The sequence below is a fragment of the Natrix helvetica genome, assembly GCF_964273705.1.
Source record: "Natrix helvetica genome assembly, chromosome: 12".
Classification (NCBI taxonomy): domain Eukaryota; kingdom Metazoa; phylum Chordata; class Lepidosauria; order Squamata; family Natricidae; genus Natrix; species Natrix helvetica.
The window spans coordinates 12,080,253-12,096,253 of NC_138556.1; the positions used below are offsets into that span (position 1 = coordinate 12,080,253).

Here is a 16,001-nt window from a genome sequence, read left to right on the forward strand (position 1 = left end):
TCAAGTGCTTTGGTACTTTAAGGACTAAAATTTCGCCAAGTGTTTCCTATGTTGGGTCTTAGGTATTAACCCACATATTTTGTCTTGGGGGGCCACATTGCAGACCAATGTACCATTTCATCGTTCTCAACCCCTGGAGTTCTCTCTCCAATGGCCCCGTTTCCTAGCATTCTGAATCATGGCAACCACAAAAATTGTCGTTCCCCTCCCCCCACAATCTCTCCAAAAATGTTAATTGGGGTTTCTGGCTATCAAAAGATTGCCTATCCTGCCTAAGCTGGTTGTCTTCTGACCGAGGCTTCCCAAGAGCATGAAGCAAACTCCTGGTTCCGACAAAAAACCCTTTTATTAATTGACTGTAAATTCTGCTCATTCACATCCAGCAAAGTCTTTCAAGGGAGGATTTACAGTCACAGACCTTATCTGGCTTGGAGAGCTGCCAGGACGATATCTGCAAAACTTCGCAAGGACTCTCGGAGAGTCACAAACCAATTAAGCGAATTAATTGTCTCCTGCAAGTTCCACTCCCCTTTCGCTCCTCTTTTATTCCCTCTGGGAGGGGCCATTCATCCTCTGGCCTTACTCCCAAATTGACCCCTGTTCTATAGCTGTTCCCTTTGGCTGGCAACTGGGAACAGGCTCCAGCTGTTCCTCTGCCTCACTGATGTCTAACTCTGAAGGCAGCTGATAACTGGCATATGACTTGGCCCCCCTCTCTGCCTCTGACACAGAGCCCTCATCAGAGCCTTCCCCAGACTCCAGGGCTGGCCCATGTTCCTCCCCAACCTCCTCACTGGCCGCTGGCAGGCCACAAAAGGTTGCTGGTGGGGGTTTAATGGCCTAGAGCAGACCCTTCCCCTGAGCGCACAATGGCAGAAGAACTCCAGCTATCTTTTAATCCTGACCTTGCCACTGTGAACTCTTTGCTGGAGGAAACAGGCCTCCCTAGATGCAAGCTGCAAAACATATTTGGCCATTTCTATTCCAAGAGCTATTATATATGAGAGGCTGAGACATGCTTCTCTGCTGCCAATAAGTAAACTCTGAATGTGACAAAGAACTTCAGTGTTGCAGGGCTGCCTCTCAAATAAACACCTGCCTTTTGATGCATGTAAAGCAGCTGCATAAGGAAGATACTGGAGTATTTTACAGGCAACTACTAAGTAAAAAAAAAAAAAAACAACCACTGTTCAAGGCTTTGACTGCAGCAGGAATGTAGTCATCCCCCCCAACATCCCTGTTGAGAAACTAAACATTAGTTGCACAGCAAAGCCAGAATAAAGATAATATATTGATTTTAATATATTGAATTAATTTCTTTTTAATGCATGGGAAGAGGAGTGTTCAACATGCAAGGCTAAAATAGAATTGGCAGCTTTGTGGCTTGTCTCATGCAAACGTACATGGGGCATTTGTGGTTCAGTGAGTTGTGTAAATATGTGTGAAGACCCAGTTTAGTAAAACATGGTTTAACAAATTGGGAAAACGCAGCCCTCGTATTCAATTTTTAAAATTCAATATCTGGAAGGCGCTAGGACCTAGCGGCTAGGTATTTTCTTAAAGAGTTTTATACCATCTTCAAGTTTTGGCAGCTGCTACAAATTGCCCAGCCTCTATATACAGTATATATCTGATGAAACTCCACCACCTCTTCAAGTCATTTGTTTTGCTATCCAAATGTTCTCACTTTAGCTGCCTTCTGCTCCCTGCTGAGATTTCCCAGGGCTTCCTTTCAAATATTTGACCATGATTGTTGCGTTGCCTTACCAGAAACAAGTAACTCCTTTCTAGATCCCTTACTATCTTGATTGCTCTTTTTGGGGTTTCTGAAATCTCAGTGCCTGTTTTTCTCAACCAATTTTTCTTAAACCACACCTGCAGGTACAATACTCCTGCAGGATAGAGTGCAGTTATCAATGTGCTTGCCTATCCTACTTGCTGATGGTAACTGAAGGGATGCGGTGGGTCAGTGGCTAAGATACTGAGCTTGTCGATCAGAAAGGTTGGCAGTTCAGTGATTTGAATCCCTAGCGCCGCGTAACAGAGTGAGCTCCCGTTACTTGTCCCAGCTTCTGCCAAACTAGCAGTTCGAAAGCAGGTAAAAATGCAAGTAGAAAAATAGGAACCACCTTTGGTGGGAAGGTAACAGCGTTCCGTGCGCCTTCAGTGTTTAGTCATGCCGGCCACATGACCACGGTGATGTCTTGGGACAGCGCAGGCTCTTCGGCTTTAAAATGGAGATGAGCACCGCCCCCTGGAGTCGGGAACAACTAGCACATATGTATGAGAACTTTTACCTTTAACTGACTACAAGGCCCAATTTGCTGCTTGCACCCATTAAAAGTTTTTCAGTTATAGATGAAACATTGGGATTGGATTTTTCTTTCAGTTCACCCGAAGAAAGATTATCTTATTAAGTACATTTACACTTGGCTCAGAGATCCCTTCAGATATACAGATGATACCATTCTAATGGCAGAAAGTGAAGAGGAACTAAAGAGCCTCTAGAAGGGGGTGAAGAAGGAGAGTGCAAAAGTTGGCTTGAAACACAACATTAAAAAAAAAACTAAGATCGTGGCATCCAGCCCTCTCAATTCCTGGCAAATAGATGGGGAAGAAATGGAGGTTGTGACAGATTTTCTTTTCCTGGGTTCCAAGATCACTGCAGCCAAGAAATTAAAAGACGCTTGCTCCTGGGGAGAAAAGCTATGGCAAAACTAGACAGCATACTAAAAAGCAGAGACATCATCCTGCCAACAAAAGTACATATAATCAAGATTGTGGTTTTCCCAGTTGCAATGGATGGCTGTGAAGGTTGGACCATAAGGAAGGCTGATCACTAAAGAATGGAGGCTGGTGCTGGGGAAGACTCCTGCGAGTCCCTTGGACTGCAAGGCGATCCAACCGGTCAGTCCTAGAGGAAATCAACCCTGACTGCCCTTCAGAAGGCCAGATCCTTAAGAGGAAACTCAAATACTTTGGCCACCTAATGAGAAGGAAGGACTCCCTGGAGAAGAGCCTCATGCTGGGAAAGATTGAGGACAAGAGAAGAAGGGGTAGTCAGAGAATGAGGTGGCTGGATGGAGTCACCGAAGCAGTAGGCGTGAGCTTAAATAGATGGTAGATGACAGGAAGGCCTGGGGGAACGTTATCCATGGGGTCCCAATGGGTCGGACACGACTTCGCAACTAACAACAACGAAGATCCCTATATTATTCATGATACACAGCAACAGTGAGGTCAAATAGTTAACCCAACTTTTCTTCTGAGCTGCAAATTAAATTTAGAAAGCTCACAAGGTGTGTTGCTGGTTAGGAGGAAGAATATTTATTAAGGGTCTCTGCCTTCTTTGGAAACTCTGCAAGGATTAAGGAAGGGGGATAAGTCCCAAAGCTTCTCTAAGGCCATTGAACAACTAACAAAAGACAGGAAGGAAGTCTCCATTTCGTCCCAAAGGTGCTTTTTTTCCAAGAGGCAACTGGACTCCCTTGTTTTTCTTTGAAGACCTTTCACTCCTCCTCCAAGAAGCTTCCAATAAAGTCCAGATCAGGGGTGAAATTCAGCAGGTTCTGGAGAAACAGTAGCCTCTGGCTGGTCCCAGGAATGGGGATTTTGTAGCATCCTTCCCCTGTCACGCCCACCAAGCCAAGCCCACAGAACCGGTAGTAACAAAAAAAATGAATTTCATCACTGGTCCAGTTGGCCTCTTGAAAGAAAGCAGCTTTGGGACCACCCTGGCTGAGAATCTCCATTGACATTTGTTCATTTCATGGCTTTTGGAAATGTCTGCAGAATAAAATGCTTTGGAGCTGGTCCAAAGATGGGTGGGAGCCACTGAAGAGGCCCCTCAGCTTATTGAATGGGGCTTCCTGCGCTGGTTTGATCCAAAACGTTACTGAAGAGAACGGCTCTTCGCTGACAAGGGGCGCTCTTATCCTCAAGTTACAAGGCGAGATGCGCGCACAGCAACATCCCCGCTGCGACCTGAGCATCATTCCGGAGAAAGCCCTTGCTGAACCTGAAACCCACAGAGGGGAGTGTTTTCCCCCAGGGCTTCCCCAGGACCACCTCCCGTCGCTGCAACGCTTGACAGCTGAAGGCTGGTCAACCCCAAGCAGCCACCAAAAACCGGGAAAACGCGCCTCAGTTTTCGCTGGTGCTCCGAAACTCCCCACCCTTCCTCCAGGTTTCCACCCCCACCCCCCCTCGAACTGCACCACGGCTTCTCCATCGCCAAAGCCGCTCTGCTCGATATCCTTCGCCGGACTCCCTCCTTGCGCGTCTTGCCCGTCATTTTTTCTATTGCAATCGGGATATTCTCTTGGTCCCAAGACGCCTTCTTCCCTCCCCTTCCCATTCTCTGCGCCGGGATGGAGCAGCCCCCCCCCCCCGCAACTCTGGATGGACGCTTGAGAGTCGCACCGTTGGTCGGCGGGATTGACTTCGGACGCGCCTGGTTGCGACCTGAGAGTTGGCTGCTTATCCCGAGGTACCACACCTGAGATGGGGATGCCTTGAGGGAGGAAACGGCCTCGCCAAGATTTGCCTCCGATTTAAAAGAGAGAGAGAGAGAGAGACGGTGGCGGCAGGAGCGCGCGCGTCCTTTTGGAGACCCACTGTCTGGACTTCTGCGCCTCCGTTACGCGCTCGCGTTCCTCTCCTGGAGCCGGCCGGACTGATGACCTCTTCTCCCTTCCCAGGATCCCGAAAAGTAGGCGCAGGACGAGGCTATTCCTCTCCGGAGTTCGCTCAGGGGTTGTGGAAATATTTATTCGGGAACGAGGAGAGGGTCCCTAAGTTGCTCAGAGCTGCGAGGACCATTCTTCGCCGTCCCTTCCCAAAACGGCGAGATTGAGATCTCTGGATCGTACACCTGACCATGAAGTCAAGAAGGAGCATTACCAGCGAATGTAACGGAGGCGCGGAGACGCTTTCCGTTTGGGGTGGACATTCTCCTTCTCTCTCCGTCTTTCGGACAAGGAGAGCTTTTCCTAATAATCAATGCAGGCTGCGGAGGATAGGACTTGCAGTGCTTTGTGGTTTTTGTAGCGTGAGTTCCTTTTCACGCCATTCCATACCATGGTTTGATTTCAGTTTAGAGCGCAGTGTTTTTGTAAACCACAATTTACAGTCTCGTCTAATGCACACATCCAGCCAATCGGGGCCTAGGTCAGGGGTCTCCAACCTTGGCAACTTTAAGACAGCTTTGCTGGCTGAGGAATTCTGGGAGTTGAAGTCCACAAGCCTTAAAGTTGCCAAGGTTGGAGACCCCTGGCGTAGGCAACGAACTGTGTTAAAGCAAAGCGCACATGGACAAAAGTTGGGAAAAGCTCTTAACTTTTCCTTCATCCCAAGAATTTATGATAAATCTTTGTGAGCCATTCATTCTTTGGTGCTTTAAGTGTGTAGTTTGCCCCAAACACATTCAGAACCAATTGACAAATGCTTTGGGGCTAGTTTGTGGTCCACCTTGTTGTGGCAACTTGTTACTTAAAAATTGTATGAGCCCAGGGACTTGGGCTCCTTTGCTAATTTTGGTTCAAGTAGTTGCATTTTTTAAAAAAATTACTTTCTACCCATCTTGCCAAAAAGAAACTCTGTGGTGCAAATTTCAGCAGAGTTGGGCGTCACATTTTTTCCCCTCTGAAAGATCCAAACAGGGGATCCAATTGCTTTCCTGCACCACACAAGAATCTCTTTTTGCTTTCTAACAATAAATTATTACATTGATATGCTGCCCGTCTCAATGACTTGGGGTGATTTACACCTGGTTAATATTTTAAAACAAAGAATGATGAGAGCTTCTTTCCCTGTAGCCTTAGTGATATTGTAATGAAAGGAATTTTCTTTGTCGACGTTGAAAATGTGAAGATGTTCAGAAACGGTTCCCCTCACACATATGTGCTAGTCGTTCCTGACGCTAGGGGGTGGTGCTCATCTCTGTTTCAAAGCCGAAGAGCCAGCACTGTCCGAAGACGTCTCCGTGGTCATATGGCCGGCATGACTAAATGGCGAAGGCGCACAGAAAGCTGTTATTTTCCCACCAAAGGTTGTCCGTATTTTTCTACTTGCATTTTTATGTGCTTTCGAACAGCTAGGTTGGCAGAAGCTGGGACAAGTCACGGGAACTCACTCCGTTACGTGGTGCTAGGGATTCGAACCGCCAAACTGCTGACCTTTCTGATTGACAAGTTCAGCATGTTAGCCACTGAGCCACCATGTTCAGAAATGTAAAACTTTTGAACATCTTCTTTTTTGCAGAACTTTTCCTTCTTTTTTCGAAGCAATAGCTAGAACTCCCAGCCAAGCTGAACTCATCATGTTCTGGCCTCTTTTGAAGTCTCTATCCTAACATTTCTCCAGCAAGAGAGATCAGGGATGGGTTGCCACCCAAGAGCTCTTCCTCACCAGAAAAGCTCGTCTGATGGCCCTGGGAAAGTCTTCCTGCCTACTTCCCATCTGCTAGCTTTTGCCAGGTTCCTCCTCCTCTGTCTTCCTGCTTGCCAGCCAGATGCTGGCCTAAGATATTCAAGCAACCATTTCGGATGTCCCCTTTTTTACGATAAAGCAAAACATTTTCCCCCACAAATGGCCCAAATAGATCTCATGTTGATTTTTTTTTTTTTTTGCCTGCAAATGTTTGTTTGAATCAGTGGGAGCAACTGCGAAAATGCACCTGTTGCTACGGAAAACATGAAACAGGGGGCATCCCCCCCCCCCCGTGGTTCAGTGGCTAAGATGCTGAGCTTGTCGGTCAGAAAAGTCGGCAGTTCGAATCCCTAGCGGCCCATAACCGAGTGAGCTCCCGTGACTTGTCCCAGCTTTTGCCAACCTAGTAGTTTGAAAGATGTCATGCAAGTAGAAAAATAGGAACCACCTTTGGTGGGAAGGTTCCGTGCACCTTCGGCATTTAATCATGCCGGCCCTATGACCACGGAGACGTGCTTTGAAAGGGAGATGAGCATTGCACCTCCCCAGTTGGGAACGACTAACACATATGTGCGAGGGGAACCTTTACCATACATTTGCGAACCCACAACCAAGTAATTTAAAATCAAGAATTAATTATTCTACTAAAAGATCTTGTTTCAGTTTCTTTTGATTTTTTTTTTATATTCGGTGTTGTTTGCACTGGGGAAAAAATTGACATAAAAATTATCTTCAATTATTTCTAGGAAGGGGAGAAAGATTTACAGTACAATCATTACCTTCCCAAGCCTATTAAATAATTATTATGCCCCCTGGGTGCGAGTTGGGTGGCCATAGAAATGATCTTCTGTCCTACAACAGATATGATGAATGTTAAAAACAATCTTTGACTAAATGCACATCATATCCAGTTCGGCTTAAAGTTTTGTTTTAATGACTATTGTTCTTTTTTTAGGAGAGAAGCAGGGAAAAGCCCTTCACTGAGTGTCATAGGAAATGTTCGTGGATCACTAATCAGTTGCTTGTGGCATTTGGACATACCAAAAATTCAATGTCGATGAAATTTATACATTGTGAGTGTCACCTGATGTTTCCCAACACAATGGATGTCCATCCGAAATCGATAGGAAGGATATTAGAAATGGGATTAATGGGTTAAAGGGCCCCCTGTGGGTCAAAGTGGAAATTACAGGCTCCTCCTTTGTGGTGAAAACGTTTCCCCAATTTTGGACCTCTTTCAATTGTGGCTTCTTGTTGGTGCAACACTTGCCCGTGCCTTATTCACTGCTTTTTATGAGGATCTGAAATAGTTCTGACCTTCATTAGAAATATTTCCTCTTTTTTTTTCTATTGCTCTATAGTTTTCCCCAGATAAAAAGCTTGCAATGACTCTGGGATTAGTCATCCTGCACTAAGGATGTTGAGATGAGTAAGATATTTGAACCCTGAAAGTGCTATGGGGAAAGAAGACACCACCTATGATGGAGGCAGACTTGTTATTTATCATGTGTTTATTGAATTTTACATGCCACTTTTTACATACCCCGTTTCCCCGAAAATAAGACCTCCCTGGATAATAAGCCCAATCAGGCTTTTGAATGTATGCGCTAAAGTAAGCCCTCCCCCCAAAATAAGCCCTCCACTAAAATATTTAAATGCATGCACAGCCAGTCCCCACCATTTCCTGGGGAGAAGGGGCGGACATGCCGCATGCTCCCCACATGCACCTGCTATCCATGCAGAATGCCCTCGCAGAGGCTGCTCTTGCAAACCCTAGCTACTGCATCCCTTCTCTTAGTGACGGCCACAAAAAGAGCGACAGGCCCAGTGACGCTAGGGCTGGCAAGAGTGTGCCAGAAATTGAGACAGAACTTCTGGCCCTCTCTGGATCAGCTGATCTGTGGGCCAAGGTTAAGGGGCCTCCTGCACCTCAAAAATAATAAGACCTGCCTGAAAATAAGGCCAAGCGCTTATTTTGGGGGTCAAAAGAAAATAAGACCCTGTCTTATTTTCAGGGAAACACGGTAGGAGCTCCAAGTCCATCACCCGAGTCCCCACATTTTTAACTCTACACAGACACAAAAAAACACCTTTAAAATATACTGAACTCAACCAAAATCACCCACTTCTGTGTTTTTTTTTAAATTCCACTCCCAGAATCCATAGCCAGCACCGGGTTGAGGAAGGTTGGTCTGGAAAGTGGATCACACTGAAATCCCTGGGCTTGGCTAAGAAACCAGATGAGCTTGAAATAGGATGCTTAAGTCCAGCAGGTCCAGATATCCATGGAAAATCTCCATCATTCAGGTCATGGTTGTCCCAAAAGTGCATTTCCAAAAGGCAACTTTTGGACTTTTTTGGCGGGGGTTTCCCCCTCGATAACGTTTTGCTTCTCATCCAAGAAGTTTCTTTAGTTCTGAAAAAAAAAAAAACCCAAGAAAGTCCAGTTGCCTTTTGGGAAAACCCCTTTGGGATGCTTTTGGGTCCAGAACAGAGGGGAAATGCTACCGGTTCAGACCAAACCGGTAGTAAAAAATGCTACTGGTTCGGGCGAACCGGTAGTTCCAACAATCAGCTGTGTGACAATCAGCTATGCCCCCCCATCCCCGCTGTTCTACTTACCTTTGCAGACTCAGAAAAGGCTTTTTAATCCTCCTCATCTGCGGTGTACATGTGCGCGAAGCAAACTGGTAGCGAAGTGAACTGGTAGCAAAGCGAACCGGTAGCAGACTTCAGAGCATTTCACCCGTGGTCCAGAATATCTGTTCACAATTGCGTCTCAAGGGAATATCTCCAAGCTAAATGCCTGGGTCCAGATCGGGTACACACCCAACGTTCCATATTGTCAACAAAAGATTTTGAATCGATTGGGACTCGCCCATCCCATTATCAAGTGAGAGTGTGATTCAGGCCTTCCAACAACAATATTATCTGACTCAGATGAAATTGAGGAAAAATAAGTTGTGGCATATCACGTTCTGCAAATCCCCCAATGATCTCACCCAGCCAACAGCTGGTGGTGATGGAGAAAAGAATGAACAAATATGCACGCAAACAGTACCGCTCCGAAATTCCATGGGAGTCAAACAGATGACCTTCCACTAATGTCCCAATAAAGTCACTGCAAATTCATTTCGCACGTTATTTTGTTATCCTCGTAAGGTTAGTCAGTCTTCTTTGGTCCCGTATAGTGTTTGGTTGAGAAACAAGATTGGCTGTGAATAATGAGACTGGTTACACACCTCAGTAGCTAGATATCCATCACGACAAGACATAATGAGATGCTTCTCTGCTTTAACATAATCTCTGCAAAACAGCCACTGGGATTTGTAAACCACAGCAATAGCACTGAGACTTATATACTGCTTCTTGGTGCTTTACAACCCCCTCTAAGCGGTTTACAAAGTCAGCATATTTCCTCCAACAATTTGGGTTCTCGTTTTACTGACCTCAGAAAGATGGAAGGCTGAGTCAACCTTGAGTCGGTGAGAATCGAACTGCTGGCAGTCTGCAGAATTAGCCTGCAATACTGCATTCTAATCACTGTGGCACCACAGCTCTTATAATCCATGCTCTATTGCTTAGTGCAATGCGTGAGCCTAGCCATTCTGGCTTAAAACAGCCTATGATTTAGGGAACTGTGCAAACTGGCCAATGCGTTCATGGTTGAGATCAGGGTCTGAGTTGAAATTCTACTATATTCAGTAATAAAGAAGATCTGTTTAGAATCCTCTTAAAGAACATTGTTGCATTGGGCACACTTTAGTACCTCCTCAGAATTTTGTTGGAGACCCACAATCTACGGCAGTGGTGGGATTCAGCCACTTCACACCTATTCGGGAGAACTGGTTGTTAACTTCCTAAGCAGTTGGAAGAACCATTTGTTGGAAGAAATCTCCTTTTGTTTTTTTCCACTTTACAGGGCTAATCCTGTAAGGAAGGCAGGAAGGAAACATTCTGGTGTTGCTTCTAGCCTCATCTTTATTGCCCTGCTTACAGGAACTGCCTCTCTGGTTAACCCTGATTACATTGTCACAGCTAAGGCGAAGCACCCATCGACGTGAGTGATGTTGAGTTGGCCACACCCACCCAGTCACATGACCACTGAGCCCCGCCTACCCAGTAGTCATTAAGGCAGAGAACTGGTTGTTAAATTATTTGAATCCCACCACTGATCTGTGGCTATCGCCTATCATGAGAACTGCATGGCTTCTCAGTTTCTTGTGTTAAAGATAAGGCCGTAACTTAATGGGAAAGCACTTGCATTCCATGGGGAAAGTTCACCTCTTGGTATCAGGCTGGCGGTCTTGGGAGAGATTGTTTTTCTTTGCCCAAGAAACTGTTGTTGTTTGAGAAGACAATGGTGAAGCAGAGAGATAAGAGCTGTTCCTCTGCCTCACTCCTGTCTAGCTCCGAAGGTACCTGATCACTGCCAGATGGCCTTGGATCCACCTCTGCCTCTGATGCAGAGCCCTTGCCCGAGCCTTCCCCAGCCTCCAGGACTGGCCCATGCTCCTCCCAACCTCCTCAATGTCCGACTCTTCTGCCAGCTCCATTGGCCACTGGCGGACCAAAACAGCACCATATTTATTTTTGACATCTTTGTTCACCTCTCCATCCCACTGTCTAATGCTTCAAAGAAGGATCAGAGAGCTGGGCTCTTATAAAACATTTTTGGAGTCATCTCTTCAAATTCACAATGACCTCTGGTCTGGAGAACTTCCTAGCTCCCCATCATAGAATGCCTCCTTTTCTTGCAGGTTAGAGGTGAAGAAAGTGTGCCTCCCAAACTGATACAGGGCGGATTGTTATGTTCCTCAAGATTAAACCCTTGTGCAATCTTTAAGTGCAATCTCTGGGCCTGGTTTCAAAACCCCGATCCTTGGCAGGAGATTGAATAGTTGTTGTGATGCCATAAATTCATCTGTCTCCCTAGGATAGGCTTTCCAAAGGTTTCGGTGATAACATTCTTCTATCTCCTTGGGCTAGGAAGCCAAACATCTCCAGAAGGTCCTCATTGGGCCAGACCAGGATGTTTCTCAGCATCCTATTTTTCAAATGGTCAGCCAAATCCTGCTAGAAAGGAAGTAGCGTAGCCTGATTCGTAAGCTCCAAAGAGTATTGGGATTTCCAAGTCAGTTGGGAATGATGGGAACGGAAGTCCAATACACCTGAAGACCTGTGGGTGAAAGAGATCGGGTGGGCGCATGCATGCACAGGGAAGCGAGGCGTGTGGGGTGGGTCACACGCCCATTGCATTATGGGTGCGCATGCACAGCCACGCTTTTGGTACTTGGTGACAAAAAAGGTTAGCCATCACTATACCTACACTGGATCTCTAGTCCCTACTTAGCCTTGCACAAACCCACCCAAAACGAGATGTGTTGATTCCCCCAATTTTCTGGAATAATCCTCGTCAGCTTTAAAAAATATTTGTGACTCTAAGTTGCTCAAAACCTGGGGAGTGGGATAGTCAGGACCCCCAAAGTCCATGGACCTCTTTATTAAACCATAAATCAGGATTCTCTGTTGACCACCAAAATCAAGGCATCTTATGGCTTAGGGTGTTTTTTTTTAGGGTAAGTTTAAGCATTCCAGAGAAGGCTGTTCATCTGAATTTTCCCCCAAATTCCAAAACTCTTGTTTACTGATACAGTTGACCTGAAATATAAATATATGGCATCTTTTGCAACCCTGCTTGGACACTGGAGGAAGCCCGTGAGAGCATTTTCTGAGTAGGCCCATTGTGGAATAAGCCATAAAACATTGTTTCTTAGAAATTCAGTGACAGTGTTTGCTACGGTGGAAAAACCTAAAGAAGAACATTAAGCCTTAACCCATAACGCATTTCTCATGCCCATCTCTCACAACAGGCATAAAATACAAGATGAAAAGTGACAATCGTGAAGGAATTCAGGTCGATGGCTAACTTGAGAAAAGGCCAAACATGATGGAAGTCTTGATATTCTACACATTGTCGGATCTTTGAAAGTGCTCAACTTCTGACGGATTCTGGGCTTAGGTCAGAAAATCAGATTTCTTTCTATTCTATTTCTAGCAGGACTACCTGATTCTATAACAGCTTTTTTCCCTACGGCATCCGTCTGGTAAACTCGCAAGATGAGTTTATCTCGCCATGTACATGTTTCCATCTGAACTAAACTGTGTTGTTTCTCTGTGCCTTATAATATATGTGGATAGACACACATAATTTTGTAGTTATTTATTTTGTCATGTGTATGCAGTGTATATTGGAGGTGGTGACCTTTTGAGAGCTGTATGCAAGGAAATTTCATTTTAACGTATGCTGATTAGTCACCCAAAGTGACAAGAAAGTTATTTTATTCTATTCCATTCCATTCCATTCCTATCCCTATCCCTACTCTACTCTACCCTACATTCTATTCTATTCTATTCTATTCTATTCTATTCCATTCCATTCCATTCCATTCCATTCCATTCCATTCCATTCCATTCTATTCTATTCCTTTCCTTTCCATCCTATCCCTATCCCTATCCCTATCCCTATTCTACCCTACATTCTATTCTATTCTATTCTATTCTATTCTATTCTATTCTATTCTATTCTATTCTATTCTATTCTATTCTATTTCTATTCCTATTCCTATTCCTATTCCTATTCCTACCCTACCCTACCCCACATTCTATTCTATTCTATTCTATTCTATTCTATTCTATTCCCATTCCTATTCTATTGTTGGGTTAATCTTAAAATCAGCTGATTGTATATTTCTTTCTCCTTCCTCTACCACTATCTTCTACCTTGGGTCTAGGACAACTTGTCATGGCCAACTCATCATGGCCAATTTGCCATGGCCAATTCTCCATGGCCAATTCGCCATGTTAACAACCATGTTACTGACTAAACTGCAGCGATTCACTTAACAACTGTAGCAAGAGAGGTCGTAAAATTGGGCAAAATTCACTGAACAAATATCCCATTTAAACTTCATGCTCAGTTGAAGTTTAACTGTATGGTATAACTAAAATGACACCATTAGTAAGAGTGGAGACACTTCTACAATCAGTAACCATGCAAAATACATTTAATGAGGGGGGGGGGAAGTGTAAGGGTGGATTCTCAAAAACCACTCCAGCTAGAAGTATCTTTGATTGCATAATGCACATACCTACAAGTCACTTAAGCCAATTTTCTGGATTTGCACAACAGTGAAGCATGAAATAATCAGGTGGGGCAGACTTTGCACATCACAGAAAATTAAAATGAGAAAGCCTCATTTGAGGTCAGCATCTCATGCAGCTAAACAAGCCACGATCCGTGTTGTACAAACCAGGATAATAGTTTTAAAAAGCAAAAGGGATGAACTGAAAGGTGCTACGTTATGCTATGTTGTGGAGAACTGTTGGGAAAAAAATCTGAGTATCATCTTGCAGTGTTGATAAAAAAAAAATCTCCCTGGGATGATTTGCGCCCCTCCACCCCCACCCCAAGATACTTCTGCAAGACCTGTTATGTTCTGCCTTTTTTCAAAAGGATGGTCTATCCTAACTCATGACTGAGCGAGTGCTTGGAGCTGAGGTGGGAGGGGGGAAGCAATTAAAATGAGTTGCATCTTTTTCCCTAAAGCAAAAAGAAAGTCTTAAATGTTAGGGCATTTGTTTCAGATGGAATGATAATGGAGGAGAGGGCTAGGGGAAAGGAATTGCCTGACACTCATTCTCAGGAAGGAAGGAAGGAAGGAAGGAAGGAAGGAAGGAAGGAAGGAAGGAAGGAAGGAAGGAAGGAAGGAAGGAAGGAAGGAAGGAAGGAAGGAAGGAAGGAAGGAAGGAAGGAAGGAAGGACAAAAGGGAAAGGAAGGAGGGAGGGAAGGAGGGAAGGAAGGAATCAAGGGGAAAAGGGAAGAGCAGAGAGGAAGGGAAGGAAAGGGAAAGGAAGGAGGGAGGAAGGGGGAAAGGAAGGAATTAAGGGGCAGAGGGAAAAGCAGAGAGGAAGGGATGGGAAGGAATTATCATGGTTTGGGTTGAACGTGCTAATCTCTAGCTCAGGGACCCATCCACTAACTGTAGCTTGGTCAGGATCGCTAAACCACACTTCAACAAACCAAAGCTGATCAGGGAGCAGGCAGGGGGAAGAAGCTGGCGATGCGTTTGCTAAGTGTGGATCTCTCTCCGCAGAACCGTCCCGGGCGGGAAAGCTGAGCAGCGCGATCTCAAGCGCTACACCGGAGGAAGGGAGACCGGTGCTGGTGGGGGGTGGTGGAAGAGGAGGCGTTTCTCCACCCCTGCCTGGGATTCCCCCCCTCTCCAGATCTCACGTTCCGCCTCCCGCCTCCTCTCCTCCTCCTCCTCCTCCTCCTCACCGGCTTCCCCCCCTCTCTTTCCTCTCCTCCGGGCGCCAGCAGAGATGCCCGGCGTGCCAGGAGGCGTCACTGGCGGGGAGGAGCCGAGTCAACAGCGCTCCGGTAATCCTATAAATAAGCGGGACTGGTGGCCGGGCAGGAGGAAAAAGCCGGGCACCGGAGCGCTGCAGGAAAGCCTTCGGGGCAGGATCACCGCTCGCTCCCTCGCCATCCCAGCCACCCAAAGGGCAGCTTCGAGGATCGCAAACGCCGGACCCTCCGACCCATCTCTCCCCGTGGAAGGAAGAGGCAAAAAAGGAGGTAGGGAAAGGCAACTTACCCGGGGTCCAGAGTGGCGCGCCGCTCGCTTTGCGCTCGAATAGGTAAGAGCCGCTGGCATGCCCACCCGTTGGACATCGCCACCAGGGGGCGCCGTTGCCGCTGGATTGGCCGCAGCGACTCTTTCTTTTCCCAGCGCTTGGACTGGCGGCTTACTTATTTTTATTCATTTATTGTATTTGTTTTGGTCTGCCAAGCCTGTATGAGAAAAAAAAAGTATAAGTATGAATAGAACATATCAACATATAAGTATCAGCAGGTATACGCATATACATAAGGAATGAGTACAGATAGATGGAGGACAGTAGGACAGGGACGGTAGTCACGCTGGTGCGCTTATGCACGCTCCCTTACAGACCTCTTGAGGATGGGGTGAGGTCCACGCTGGACAGTTTAAGGCAGAGGTCTTCAAACTTGGCAACTTTAAGACTTGCGGATTTCAACTCCTAGAATTCTGGAGAATTCTGGAAGTTGAAGTCCACAAGTTTTAAAAGCTGCCAAGTTTGGGGACCCCCAAGGTTCACGTTTTGGGGGAGCAACTTCGTTTTTCTTCCGAGCAACTCCCTCAACAACGCTTACTCCGAAGCAAGCCCCCTCCCCAGGCAGAGGGAGGACTTGAGGGTTTTGCGCGCCCGCCTCTTCCGAAATCGGATTTGCGATGGTCAAAGGCGGCTGTCCTGCTCCGGGGAGCCCCAATGCCCCGTCCCCCCGAAAGCGGAGCAAGGAGTTGAGAAACGGAGGAAGCAGCTGACGGGTTGACGGGCCAGGTAAGCCCCACTCAGCCGCCCCTTTAAGGCAGCGGGCAGAAAGTAGCCCGAAGACTTGGAGAAGAAGCGCTTGCGCGGGTTGCAGGTGTGACGGCTCAGCGTGGGATGGCTCGCAGCTCGGCCGCCAGAAGCGCGTTTCTCTCCT

The 16,001-nt window shown here is 46.3% G+C and overlaps 1 protein-coding gene across 1 annotated transcript in view; it reads left to right on the forward strand.

Moving 5' to 3' along the window:
* Positions 1-14,702: 14,702 nt before the first annotated feature.
* Positions 14,703-16,001, forward strand: part of CEMIP (cell migration inducing hyaluronidase 1) — a 139,571-nt gene continuing 138,272 nt past the window's right edge. Inside the window, exon 1 of the mRNA XM_081964966.1 lies at positions 14,703-15,071. The gene's annotated coding sequence lies outside the window, so the exon portion shown is untranslated. The remainder of the gene's footprint in view (positions 15,072-16,001) is intronic.